At 34.9% G+C, this 15,585-nt stretch overlaps 1 protein-coding gene across 1 annotated transcript in view; it reads left to right on the top strand.

Annotated features, from left to right (window-relative positions):
• The first annotated feature begins 12,541 nt into the window (after positions 1 to 12,541).
• The window catches only part of ctnnd2a (catenin (cadherin-associated protein), delta 2a), a 318,097-nt gene continuing 315,053 nt past the window's right edge, over positions 12,542 to 15,585 (top strand). The window contains exon 1 of the mRNA XM_042752176.1: positions 12,542 to 12,792. The gene's annotated coding sequence lies outside the window, so the exon portion shown is untranslated. The remainder of the gene's footprint in view (positions 12,793 to 15,585) is intronic.

Genomic DNA, 15,585 nt, shown 5'->3' with positions numbered 1-15,585 from the left:
TGAAAGAACCAAACGGTGTCATGTTTTAGAGGACGTGTCTTTACTGCCACATATAAAAGGCTGTCAAGTATGAGAAACAACTTCTGCTCTCTCAGTTTGAGAGAGAAATATGAGCACACTCTTGAACAGATGGGGTTTGTTAAATAGACAAAAAAGTATATACATTTTCTTACATTTTTTGGCTCCTTCAACATGCTGACATTTCTTGCTGTACAGTTTGAATCGAGTTGTTCAATAATAGACTCCTGAAAAGTAAAAATAAAGTATTATTATGGTTATACATTAATTTTGAATTGGTTTCTTTTTTTGAGAAATTATGTTATATTTAACATGAAAATTCAAGTAGTTTCTCTAAAATATATGTTGAGTAGGCTAATCAGTTATGTACCTTGTGCCTTCACATTTTATTTTTCGTTCAAATGTTTAAAGCATTGTGGTAGCATGATGTTGTTTTTTGGGTAATATATTACAGTGCTTATTAGCTATGGTTCTTGGAAATGCCAATTTGGAACTTTATCATGTGGCCTATTTTATTACCCATATTATTATGGTGGTTATTATCAATCAATTTTAAGGTACAAAGCTAAATCAAAGTTCACTGTATGCAAATTACGGCACAAATATTCCATCATGCCTGCAACATAGGCTAAGTACTTTTTTTTAAATATATATACCCATTTTACCCTGCCCACTTTAATGTACATTTAATAGACGTTTTTACAATGTGTATATCCTACACACAAGTGAGAATAGGCCAGCATAAGATAAACTGTTTGAATCCCTTCACTTGGTGGCATACATGTGGTATTAATACTTACAACGTGCTTCAGTTGTATCTTAATGATATTGCGGTATTCCTTGGGGATCTGTTTTTTATCGTGGCCACTTTCACAGGAAAACGCAAGAGGTAGTATAATAAGCATCAAAACAGAAGTACCAAGACGATGCTGCAAATACAAAAATGCACATGTGTAACGCTAAAAGGTTTCATTCAGTCGTATGCAGGATTAACACAACACTAGGCTATCATGCGCAGTGCATACACACTTAATAGGCTACAATGCCATTCAAAAATGATCAACATGACTGCCCTTTCAGGATGACTATTTCCACATAAATAACCCCCTGTGAACATTCACTTTCGTAATAAGCACGCTTTTTCTTTGTAAATCACAAGTTTCGTTTTGATTGTTGCTTATAATGGCCGGGAATCCCCAAGTAACGATAGCTATAAATACAAGCTTTTCCTGTAGTCGGGCTCAAACAACTCTGTGCCCTTGAAGGTAAGAGTAATGCGTTAATTCAGCTCGTTTCATTGATTGAGACACTTGTTCAACTTACCATTGGTCATTTTTGAGCCATATTCACATGCAGACCGAAGCCGTCACTGCAAACTCGCCTCAAGATGGACAAATGGAAATTCATGATTTCCTATAGATTTTCCACGCGAATCAAGCCTGGCGGTCAGTTATTTTATTAACTCGAACACTTTCCTTGTCTTTATGACATTGAAACGCTCATAGTCCATTGGAATTAAACGTCACTGCTGGATCTCATCGCTGTGTGTCATCGGTTCGCCTCTGCATGACTGGGGCTATATCGCTTCGAGCCATACTCTGTGTGAGTTCGGAGCGAGCGGAGAGGACAAGTTACCGAAAGGAGGGGCCTTCCCGATTTCCACATGACAGCTGGTGACAGCTACAGTCAGTCTGGTTTTATAGTATTAACGTTATATCGTTGGAGAACGACTAGTGCGTGGCCAACTGTATCATAATTACCTATAGGCGCATACGACCCATCAAAGTTGGTTTCAGTGTTAGGTTCATGTAAGGGGTTTCCAAAAATGTTGTTATACAAAAAAATACAATGATTCCTGCACCTTTGAATTCCATCGAATCTTATCGCAATTAGTAGCCTATCAATAGACTATCGAGTGCAGGATGACAGTGCGGTTTTTTGTTTAGCTATCATCTAAATCGGATTTTTGACCGGACAGGTAACGTAGACAGATTCTTAGAATAGGCTCGAAGGGGATAAACGTTTGGGAATCTTCATATTTTATACTTTTGTTTAATACCTGCAATGGGAAGCTATGGCAAAGTCATTTTAAGTGTATTCTATAGTCTTTGGCTATACCGACCATTCATTGCTGAGGTGCCCAAACTTGATTGCCGGAGGGCAATGGGCCAAACGTAAATGTTGCATTATGAGGTCTCCAACACGTCGCTTGCTCGCGAGCTACCAGTAGATAGTGGCCTGATTGGAGGTAGCTCGCCAAGACATAGGCTACTTGACATATTGGCCATGAGGTTATTTTAATGATCCCGTTTCATATTTTAATTATCATTATTTTAAATAATTCAGACCCGTATTTGATTATCGCGGTTTGAAAAACTCACAGTAAATATTGCGCAGCTTTAATCAAAGTTAAGAGTCTCACGCAGTAGCCTATAGTTTCGTTTTGTGTGAAAACATGACTGAAGGCAGACTGCTTAGGGAGATCATGTGAAAGAATGTACTGTATGATGGAATTATTTATATGAACGAATAATAGGAAACCGACTGTCTTAGAATAATTGTTATCAGAAGTGTTGAGATTTTTAGAATACACATTAGCTTATGTACAACTGTTTATGGAGCAGATAAAATTTAATTGATCACCCTAACTCATCCTTTTTATTAACCAAAAAAAAAAGAAAAAAGTTTTTAAGGCTGAAATGTTATAATTTTATACATAAAAAAGAAGGTAAAAACTTTATTTTAACATGTAGTACATGTCAGTAGATAACATGTTATGAATAGTTTTTGTTAGTTTAAAATCCGGTCATGGTTTTTTAATGTTTTTATTTCACTGTTTATGCAAACAAAAAGTGCATAGTGCTGCTCATTTTTGTTGGGTTTTGTCATAAAACTTGGTAAAATGATTTAAGTGTGTGTATCAGTAGGCTACTTTTTAATATTTCCAGCAAATTTTAACAATACTGTGAAAAACAGTTTGGATTGATAGATTATTTAAGAGATTTAAGTATTGTGTAATATGGGTAGCTCTCAGCTGCTTTCATTTTTAAAAAGTACCTCCCGAGTCAAATATGGTTGAAGACCCCATTCAAATGCATTACATTTTTAAATTACTTTTAAATGACTAAATAGCCTAATTTAAATGATTAAATAGTTTAAAAAAGTGTTTTTTTTTGTTGTTGTTTTTTTTCATTTTAAATATTTTTTAAACCCAATTCAATATTTTTTATTCTGTTATTTTTTTTTACATTTCAATGCACAAATAAAACAAAAAATGTTGAAAAAAATATGAGTTATAAATTAATATTAATTATTAAATTAATTGCATGTTTTTTACTTTTGATATGACATGGCGGGCCAAAGATCTCTGGCCTTCGGGCCCTGGTTTTGTCTCTGATTTATTGTCCGTCAGTATAAAAAGTATAATATAAACTATTAGGACCTTCATTCTAAAAACATTCATAGGAAATTTTGAGCAACACATTTATTGTCTTTTGAAAGGAATTAAATTCCATTACATTCCAGTACATGGTATGAACTACAAATGTAAAAAATAAATGAATAAATAAAAGTTTTATGTATTTTGATTGTTTTAATTAAATCCTTGCGGTGAACTAGCCTACTCAAATTAGTATAAATAACAACGTTCCTACAAATAAAAATAAAAAACTTTAACCACAGTTAAGGTATTAAATTTTAATAAATCACAAAACAAAATATACATGAGCAAGCAATAAAAAATGGAATGAAGAAACATGGAATTCAGAAACATAAGCTACTTGATACATGGTGAAACACATGAAAGGCTTTCGATGACAACTTGATAAATGACTGTTTAACAGATCAGTTCTGAACATTCAAATGCGAATACATGAAATGAATCAAACTTTCATGACAAACATTTGAATGTATTTTAATTAATAATCTGTCAAGCATTACATGTTTGTTACTGTTATTCATAGTTATTATAAAGTTTTATGAGCACAAATGAATGAAAAGCACATGCCTAAAAATGACTGCCTTGCTTGAATGAATATATTATTTAAGTTATGTGATGTTTGCTCAGTAGGCCTTGCTTATTGACTTTGGCTACCGTTCTGGCAAGTTTCTCTTAAAATTATGCACAAACATAGTTAAAGTAAAGTATTATTTGTTCGGTTATCTGGTTATGAATAATGTTCTCAAAACTTTAGCACAACAACATTACTCATATTTTATTTTTCTGAAATGTTTCAGTTCAGTGTTCATCTAAAAATGTTTGAATGTGAGAACATTTAACAGAACATTTGGACACAGAGCATTTCAAAGTAACATTGTAACACAAGTAACACAGCAAAAGTTGGCTCCCTGTGTGTTCTGGTTAATCAACTTTTAATTGTAGTTATGACAAATGTTGAATGCAGTCACATTTGGCAGCGAAATCTCAGACAAGCCCAGTCAACTTTATTTATTAACTTCTCATAATGTATTCAGCGTATTATACTTCAGAAGAACTAAAACAATATTAGCAATAATTACAGTATAAACTAACAATAACACCAATATAAATAACAAAAAGAAAAAAAACTAATTACAAAATAATGGCATTGTTTGCTCTTTTTTTGTTTGTTTTAAATATTTCAATGTGCTATATATAAGCCAAAAAGCACATTTTTGTTTTTCTATAAAACCACAAATCTTTCATGGATCATTTTGGATACAGCATTCCATAATTTAATCATTCTAAGCTTATCCATGAGGTACTGATTTTGGTATTAAAAATAAAAATAAGCTTAAAATCAAGCTTAAAATCCCATTTTAATAACAGATGGGGATTTCTATGACTTCCTAGCATTAAAATCCTAACTTTCCTAGAATTCCTAATATGCATTTGAGAAAATAAGAACAGAAAAAAAGAACACAAACAAAGCTACAGTAGCATTTGGGAAGTGTCTTATGTGAAAGCAATCATGAGTCTCACAAGCAGGAAACAATGCTGTTTGCGTAATTAGAAACATCCATCACAAGCTGTCTGCTTTCACCTGGGCACCTAGATGACTTATCAGACAGGATTGTACTTGCTTCTAAAACACAATATGATTCACTGACCAACTATTTCTCCACCTTCGCAGAAACAATGCTGTTTCTTGTTAGACTGCAATCAAAACAAACAAAACAAAAGGAAAACTCAAATTTGAAGGTGGTGGAAACACTGTATTACTTGAGGAATATATATATATATATATATATATATATATATATATATATAGAAAAAAGAAATCTGAGAGATTGACCTTCTTCTCATGTTGCCTTATTGTAAAGTGTCCTACATGTTTCAGGTTTCTTGCCTTATTTACTCTCACTTAAAAGCACTGGAATATTCAGCGACCTGATTGCAATACCAAAATGCATAGGTGGATCTGAGTTTTGTTTGATTATGATTATAATTTTTATGAGGGTTGCACAGTAATAAGATATACAAAATAAAACATTTACAGCATTCATAAATGAATGCAGTACACACACACACACACATAGTAGCTTGTTTTAAATAACTCAGATTAGATCTTACTTCAAAGTTTTTAGTAAAAAAAAAGTTTGTTATAACTTCCATGTTTCTCCTCTGACACAACTGAAATGTGGAGCCAGAAATGTATTTTATCAGTATAATACTGTTCATTTATTATAAAGTTAATTTATTATAAGGTTTTTTGTCAATGAATCAATGATAATAATTCAGTGTGGGTTTATGAAATCACAACAAAGGCTTTTTAGTATTTATTCCGTTTACTAATAACTCATCTTTTCATGAACAGCTTTTTTGTTCTTTATTATCGCTCTGATGCATGGGAAAAGTACAGTGGTTTCCCACGGCTTGGGCATTCAGAATTATGAGAAAAATAATTGCGCAAAATATTAATTCAACTGCCAAAAACTGATACCCAAAAGGCATGCCGTGTGATATGTGTAGTCATATATTGTACATAATTCACTATGTATAATTACAAACATTCAAACTTTTTAAAACATATAGAATTTAAACAAAAACAAATAATAAATAAAAACTGAAACTTATTTACAACTGAACTTTATAAAATGAAAACTAATTAAAAATATTAATAAAAATTGATACTATAATAACCCTGCAACAACTACTACTGAACTAGCCATTTGTTCTTGCAAAACAGCTTGTATTTTAAAAGCTAAAGATTGAAAAATAAAAGAAAATGCACATTTGAAGTACCAACAAGTTCACAAACTGAAACGTCTCCAACCAAATATTTAAACAGTACCTGAGTCAGTAGTTACACAAGCACAGAGGATTCCTTCTGCATTTGAAACTTGGCAACCAAGCCACCAATTTCTCTCTCTCTCTTCGATTGCATTGCATTTAAATCTAAAACAAACAAATCCAACACCTGCAGTCAATAATTATCATTTGAAAAGTTAATCTAATTCTATTCAGCATCAGGCCTCTTAAAAAAAATTGGAAATGGCATAGAAATGCTTATTTATGACAAAAAATGATCAACAGAAGAGTCAAGTGTAATGAACTGCAACCTGGTGTGATTATTATGGTGTTATGGTGTCTTATGCTTTCAAATATGAGCTAACTATCATTGAATTTATACTCATCATATCTGAAATGGAAAGTTTGGGTGAGTTTCTGACAGTGAACTTATTATATAATGCACTTTTGTCTGACTGTCAACTTGAAACAATTACACTTTACATCTGTAATGTGAATCCTTAGATCAAACAAAATAGTATATAATAAAAAAGGAGGAGCAAGGAGGACTGGTTTTAACCATCAGTTATTGATTGAACTATAAATGTTCAATGCTCAAACAGAGCCATGTGGTTGGACAGAAGGTTTGAAATGCAAGCAACGTATCCTGTATCCTGTATCCTGTTTACAAATTCCACCTGCCTATAATTATAAGGGTTCATGCAGGGTTTTGCACTTCCTTAAGTACCTGAGGTGTAAGTCATAGGTTTGTTTTGGCATCACAAACAGGCACAAAGTAATTCACATAATTTTCTCTGAAAGGCATGGTAGCCTTAAGTGTCATATCCAATTACCTCTCGTATACTTGGGCTTACCTTATATTACCTTACTGTAATTATAATGTATTACTTTACTGGCATATAGGTTTTACTGATGGTGTCGCTGTTACTTATCAACACATTTTTGGATTACCAATATTAATTTAAGACTATAGGAATGGTTTCTCATAACTTTCTGATGTCTTCATCATGCAGGCATCATTTAATTTCCTTCCTGACCCTCCGGAGGTCTTTGCACACCACTGAGTAAACTAGACATTTGTTTGATCTAAACAGCCTGTTTATCCAAAAAGTATCAACAACTTCACAAACTTTAAAAAAAAGTTTCCGGCCAAGTACAAATCGCAGTCTGTTCATCCAAAAAGCTGAAACTGGAGAAAATTATAAATGTGAAGTAACTTTTGAAACGTTTTCAGCCAAATATTTAACAGCATCCAAGTCGGTAGTTATACAAACACAGAGGATCCCTTCTGCATATGGTACTTAAGAGAGAACCCATTAATTTCCCTTCCTCTTTAATTATATTGCAATTAAGCCTTGTTGTCCTTTCATGGGGACTGGAATGTTTAATTTCCACATGTTGATGTGAAGGGTGAAGAGAGTGGAACCCCCATGGCGAGTGTCCCCACTCTTGTTTTTCTTCTCTAGTTAGCTCTAGTTAGATCAGGAAACTTACCCAAGCATAGTAATAAGAAATGTTTTCTCACAGTCAGAGGTTCAAAACAATATTCTTCTTTAGTCTCTGAGTGCTTAAAACTGTAGACTGGTCACACAAAGAAGGGCCTGTGTGACTGGTCAGACAGAGGGTTAAAAATATATTTTTTGTTGCAAGACATAAGAACATAGAGAAACAACACATTCAAAGATGAAGACTGCTAATGCGAATCCTGCTTCGTTATCATAAAATGATAGAATTTATTCAAATCATTTCTGTCATGATGACTCTCTATAGATTTAAGACATACTCCTGCTGCACAAAGACTGTATATAATAACTAGTAGCAGATCTATACAGGTGGAGCTGGGGAAGGTAGAGGGTTTCAGAGCACTTTGAACTGATCTAGTGAATGCTAACCAGCCATTTAAATGTAAAGCAGCAAGCTCATTGGCTGTGTATACAACATCAACCAATCAGCTTGTGCCAAGTAGTTTAACGCTGTGAATATTATCAGTTTGCGTTAAGGACCCAATAGCCTGCGCCATCTAGAGTTTCACAACAGAATTTGGCATTTGTAATTCCTAGAAGGATAAATATTGATTAATAACTGCTCAGTACCACTAATTATGATATAATAAAAGGGAAGTGGAGCTCCAGAATCCACTCCAAAGACCAGTTTTAGGCAAATGTGCAAGCAGATATGAGAATCAACAGTTAACAATCATCCACATACATAACCATATTGAGGATCAATTCCAACAATCCCCTGGATGCATATTCCCATTTCCATGATTACTACTTTAAAGGCCTCAACAAACTCTTCCCAAGCTTCCTCTACAAATTCTTCAAAAGAGTTGGTGAAAAATTTAACCTATGGTAAAAGGAGGAAAACATTTTTTTTTTTTTTTTTTTTTTTTTTGGAGCATTCAAATGAATTTGCCTTCAGTTCGCTATAGTTTGCATTGAAATTGTACTGGTTATTCACTTTTGAATTTGTGTTATGTTTGGAGCTTTGTTGGAAGGATTTGAATGTTACTTCCTTATTCTGTTATTGTTCATTTTTCATTTATATTTGTACTTTATTTTAACTTGTCTATAGCTTGATGTCAGAAGTCAATTTTTTATTCTATGTTGACAATTGAGTCCTTTTATTGAATATTGAAATAAAATAATAGTTTTATCCATGTCTCTGACCTCCTATCATGCGAGTGAACTTGAGAGCCTTACGCCACAACAGTAATTGCAGTTGGTTTAGGAGGCAAATTCACACAGATTAAAATATTCATGTGTCAAATATTCAAAGCATGCAAATACATCTTAGAATGAAATGTCTGTAAACTGTAAAAAAGTGAGTAAAGTATTGTAATTCATTACTTTTAAAAGTAACTTTCCCCAACTCTGCACGTGTCACTCATCTCTAAATGGAAGACTTCCTTAAATATTCTGCTGTTCAAGTCAAGAAGGAAGAAGTCTCCACACCCTTCAATTGTGATACACATACAGGACACACACACCCATCCCCTCACACAGATAGCGCAATTCATTCATCTGGTAGTTTTTATGTTTTAATGATATCTTGCAGCTTACAAATCAGTGCACATAGTTGAGGGTGTAGTCACCTAGTGTTACTTTTCTGAATTGTACTTTGTGTTACTTTTACATCATTGTAAATTCTCGTTCAGTACATTTTCTGATGCAATGAAACAACTTTGCTGATACGATATTACGCTAATGCTTAAACCATTAAAGGGAAGCTTTCATGTGCTGCAGATGACTGCTGAATAACCTCCCATGACTCACTGGGGCATTTTTAAATTCTGCAAGCTCAAATTCCCAGCCATACAGACAGAAGTATGAAACAAATACATGTAATTCTGTCAACCAAATCTGCAACTTTCCTGCCCAGACAAGTGTGAAAAAGCAGAGGTTGATAAAAGAGAAACCAAACCAATTCCTGTAAACTCTGCAATGAGAACGGCTTGTATCATAGCATTTTATACAATATGCATTTTACTAGAAAAATAATGTATGTGATGTATCTGTATGTGTACTACATTTTGTAATGGATTACTCCAAAAAATAATGATTAAAAACATTTTAATTAAAAATCAATTAAGGTGTTTGTTTTTCTGTGCAAATTATATCTTCTGCAGGGAAACCTTAAAAACGTTTGAATACAATTAGCTCATTTAGAAACTGAACAGAAGTAAGTAAATTACAGTATTAAGTGTCCATATATACTATGTCACAGACTTCGTCATGAAAAAGAGGCTTACAGTTTCCTTAAATATGTTATCTAATTAAGATCTCTAGGGACATTTTAAGGAGTTATTTTGGCATTTTGCCTTATAAGCAAATATTTATCGAGTCGTCTTCATGATCTTGACATTAAGTGGTACAAAGTGATGCCTGTTGAAAGAAGCAAAGTGTTCGGCAGAATTTATGACTCATTGTTTGGAAGCTTAGGAAACATCACATGATTATACCAATGCATGACTTACAAACTGACTGCGGTCATGCTAGAAAAAATATGACTGTGTGTGAAGTATGATGGTTATTATAGGAAGTTTATAATTTTTTTAATCTGTAATATAATTTGATATGTTTGTGCACAACACTTCAAACAGATGAGTGGGTTAAAAGGGAGCATTTTTTCTTTTTCTTCCTTTCCTTCGCCACTTTTTTTTCTGTAGGAATTACTGAAGTACTAATGCTAAGTTATCTAAGTCATTCTATATTCAGCCCTAACAGCTCTAATATAAAAAAGTAAATAATACCATCAGCATATTTAGCAAAACATTTTAAGCCGAATCTTTTCAATGAACTGAATAAATGGAACTGAATTAGACTGATCTGGTGGTAGTGGATCTTGATTAAACACTTTATGAAAAGGATTTGATTAATGGAGCAACAAGTTATTAACATTGCAAAATACATATGGATTTTGTTCAATAAACAATAAGTTAATGTTGAGTTACAAAAACAGATCCAAACAAAGTCAAGTCTGAATCAACCAATCTACACACAGTAGTGGTGTTTCGACTTGAATTAAATAGTGTTATTGAATGAATTTGTTGAGTGATTCAGTGACTCATAAACATCGAAACGGCCTGCAGAAAAAAAAAGAAAATTCTCTCATCATTTACTCACTCTGTTTTTCAAACCTGTATGAATTTCTTTCTTCTACCTAACACAATTTAATATATTTTGAAGACTATGGGTAACCAAACAGTTGACGGTAGCCTTCCACATTATGGAAAAAAATACCGTGGAAGTCATGGCTACCATCAGCTATTTGGTTGAGTAAATAATGACAGTTTTCATTTTTGGGTGAACTATTCCTTTAGAAATATTGTTTTACTGTTCTAGCCCCCTTTTTTTGTTGTTCCAGTGCTGATCATCAAATCAAAGTTTAAAATCTCTCTGGAGAGCGGAGCAAAGTCATTTATTATTCATAATTTTATTAATCAGAGCCCTACTGGGAAGTTATATTGCTTCATCAAGAACGTCAAACACTATTTCTGTTTATTCAGCAAAATACGTCTACTTATCGTAACCTTGTCAGAGTCCACCCAAAGTGATTCATATCCAGAGTGGAACCACTGACCAGTGATCAGGCGTTGCACAACCAGCGTTGTTTACCTGAACTGCTGTAAACTGCTGACGGTCAACCAATGACACTCTGTGGCAGCTTCATGCTTGCACAACGACCAAAAGATGGCGCTTTTGTCTGACAATGTGGAGCTTCACAATTAACCTACTTAATACTATATCTAGCCTATAAAGAAGCGCTAACTTGCATGACAAAGATATATACAAATAGAAGTTCTATGTTTTCAATACCTAAGACAGGGCGAGCACTTGTCATCTGGGTAGACAGAGAGAGAACCCCGGGGCTAGTGTCACACTTTTCACTCCAGTTAACATTTTTCAATGTAGGTTTACATTTGTCAGTTTATGTAGCCTATAAGGCTATGAGGCTAATGGGTCACATTCACATTCATAATGCGAATATGACATTAAATTATCACTACAGTATTTTCTAACAGAACAAAGACTTCTAACCGTGTAGAAATGGCTGTGAAGCACAAAAGACGCCGCTCAGCTCCAAAAGAATGATGTCACCTGAACTCGAAGGACCTAGATGCGCATGCGCGGGGTTAAAGCGCGTTTACGGTATCCCTTGTGACAGAAAGCACGTGCATATATACACGACCGAAATATGCAGGGACGCCTGGAACGCGATTTCTATAGAGGGTGCCCGAGCCAAAAGCTATACTGTCCAAGGGTCCGAGAAACTCCAGCAACGCCCTTGAAATTATATTAGTAGACTATAAAACAATTGTTGTCAATTTAATCATGATTGTAAATTTGTCTGCAAGATGTTCAGAATATATTGTGATTTCATTCTCTAGCATGTATTGAATCTAGATAAACCTTTGCGGATTTGAAGTGTGTTTTTAAATTTAGTTAGCCACTGCAAAACGGACGTACAAAATTAACACACAAAATAAATATAACACAAAAAGTAAAGTAATAGAAATTTTAACCAAAACAATACTCAAGGGTATCAAACTTAATAAGCACTGAAAATTTAGCTGATAATTTAAACAATGTACAACAATCATAAAACACAATTCCACTGTCTAAATTATTAATAAACCAAATCATACGCTTCATTAAATGTGATACAAAAGAAGGGTATTAGTTAAAATCATTTATGCCGAATAAAGGACAGGTGTGTAAAACACGTTCATGTACTGCCAGAAGATGGTGCTCTGTAAATTAATTCAGCGCTTAAGCTGTGTGCGCGCGCGCGCGCGCGAAGACTGGGACGGTTGTGATAGAGAAAAGACAGCATCACCGCGTGCTCTGCCTCCGTTGCCTCCGCACGAGCCGCAGCAATTCGCTCCTTCAGCAGCCGATGCTTGTCCCTCACTGTGTCAACATCCAGAGAACAGTTCGTTTCCTTAAAAAACCTCAGAAGGGCATGACTGTAGGATTCTTATCCAGCTGAATTACGGATTTAAAGCGGGGAAAGGAGAGCGTTTGTTCCCTGGACATCATTTGGTGAGTGTACAATGTCATTCCATCGCACTCAGTGTTTGTTTGCGGGGTAATGCACTATTTCAGGTTAGCTCAGTTCTATTAAAGATGTCTGTTATTTTGGTTAAGATGGAGGAAAGTAGCACAAAATTCATTTCCAACAAACATGCCTCAATGTGCAGAAAAAAGACTGAGAAAAAGAGCTCTGGCATCTGTGCTCAGTTTAACAATAGATTTTGGCATCGCAGCTCATTTAAAGAGACTGACCCAAATTTGAAATGGAAGGTGGGTGAGTGGAAGGTGTAGTGAATTTGGGAATAAATAAGGATGTGATTTTTGTCTCTCTCTGAAACACCTGAACAAAGCTCTTCAATGACATGGCGGGTAAATCTGCACATTATTTGCAAAGGTTTTACTTTTTACCTTGAGAACTGTATTAAGTTGATATAAGTGGCTATTTGACATACTTTAATCCAGAGTTTCTTCTGAACAGATGAAATGCCACGAGGTCTACCAGCACATCCTCTTAAGCTCAGTTTGGTCCACTTCCAGCGTTGTCAGACTGAATATAGGATTTCGAGATATCAACTATTACTCTGTCATTGTGTACTATTTAAAAAATAAGCGCTGTTAAGCAGCACTGGATGTTGCAGTAGACCTGGGGTGGAGGTTTAAAGCTCCTCACACTAATTAAAAGTCTTGCCTTCATGTTCAACTGATGTTTAAAACCTTCATGAAGTGATGTTATCCTCTCAGTGCGCCCATATGTCAAGACTGTTGTTTACAAATGCATTAATTGGCATTTCAGGAGTGAGTATTTTACAGTGCTGGAAAGGAGGTGAGGAAGCCTATTGATCTGGAGAGCTGACTGGCAGATCTTTCCACAGGGTGCCTGATCGCATCTGTAAATAAGCCTATTGAATGAGCTGTAGATGATGAGGGACAAAGCGGGATCAAAGGGGTGTAATGTTATCTACAGAATGCTCAGTGCTGGCCCCTGCAAATTTCATGGTTTCGCATGAAATGCATACCGCTTGCAGCATGCTAATGGGATGAAGGACGTCTAAAGCACTGAGATCATGTTTATCAAAACATCTCAGTTATCTCCTTGCTGTTTGTTTGAAAGCATGCATGGACAGAGAGATAACGGCGAGATTCTGTTTTGTTTGCCAGTAGATTTGGCCGGATCGTTATTAATTCTTTTCATCTGCCGTTTCTCGGTTGTCTTCTGTGCCATGGCAGCATGCTTGAAAAGCACCATGTGTTTGTTGATGAAACAGGGAGAACGTGTGAAGTGCTTTTCACAGATAGGCACTATTTTAACAGACAGATTTCATGCCTGGCTTTCAGGCCCCTTTTGTTTGAAGAAATTCAACTTGTGGCCAGGTCATCAGCCACGAATGCTGTTGGATGAAGATGAGAAACTCTCAAAATCAGTATGATTTGAGTTATTCAAATGAATCAGGATTGTAATGGCTTGTTGGTGTGTAACTGTACGTCAGTAGACACTGATCCGTCATTGGTTTTGCTGTGCAGATTACTAATTAGTTTCGCTATCAAGGTCTCCAAAGGCTAATTGAGCACCTAGAAAGCCTGGCGTTTAAGAAGCTGTCATCATATTTGCTGTTCCATGATATGAATTATTTATTTCATCGAGCCTAAGGTGAGGGTTGGGCTCTGTTGTTAACCATGGGACGTATCTTGGGTCACAATGAGTGTGGTTCAGTTTTAATTAGGTGCCACATGGCTTTATTTGCTCAGATTTCCCCCACACATGGACACATGACAGGTTCGGGTTAAAAAGGGTCAGCACTTGCATGATATTTATATAGAGCTAACAAACATCCTCTACCAGTCGGCAAGCTTAAAAAAATGCTGTCACTTTTGTTGACTCATTAAGGTTGAATCAGTGAGGTCATTGCCGCCAGAAGGGACAGGTTCAACATAACACATAATTCTGTGGGCTACCAAGGATCTTAATAAGCTGATGATGATGTCAGGTCTCATTTTATGAGATTCTTACATTATTAGCTTTTCATTATCTGTGTTATCTGTGTAAGGTAACAGGTTTGATTCCAAGGTCATGAATAAGCAGATACAGAAAAGTGTAGCTTGAATTCACTAAAATTATGTAGTTTTTTGGACAAAATGATTTTGGATGTTAGATTTTATGTATATATATTTAACAATGGCTTCCTAAATGGTATTATTACATGGTATTATTACAAAAAAATCATAGACTAAGATTCAGTCAGCAATGAAACAAGTAACTTTAAAGTTGCATCCGAAATGGATTACTTATCTAGTATATGTTATGCGAAAAAGTGTACGCCAAAAGAGTATGCACAGTACTAGAAAAACAGTAGATGAAAAACTCACATACCATACTATTTCTGGCGAGATTCTGATGTGCGCATATTTTATGGACACTTTTTAATTTTTCCATATCTGCTTTGAGGCCAGAAGAGAAGATTTGTAAATGGCAATTAAGTCAAGCAACTGATGCTGCAGGTCACATGACCATATGGCAAGTGTAGTACATCTGAATTTCATTCATACTATGTAGAACATACTTTTTTAGGGGTCACAAAGTTTGAATCCAAATGTAGTACAAATGTAGTAGTATGTGATTTTGGACGCACCATAAAATTGAGTCATTAAATCATTCACCCAACCAATTAGTTCAAAATGCTCATTCATTCAGTGACGAAACACAACTGCTGTGTGTTCCCCAGAGACGTGGTTGATGCTGCCGTGGTTTTCTTTTGAATTATTAATGTTAGTAAAAATGGACCTAGCAATATTGTGTCTAAAATG

This window comes from Cyprinus carpio, chromosome B24, assembly GCF_018340385.1.
Source record: "Cyprinus carpio isolate SPL01 chromosome B24, ASM1834038v1, whole genome shotgun sequence".
Classification (NCBI taxonomy): Eukaryota; Metazoa; Chordata; class Actinopteri; order Cypriniformes; family Cyprinidae; genus Cyprinus; species Cyprinus carpio.
This window is presented reverse-complemented; position numbering and strand designations above follow the sequence as displayed.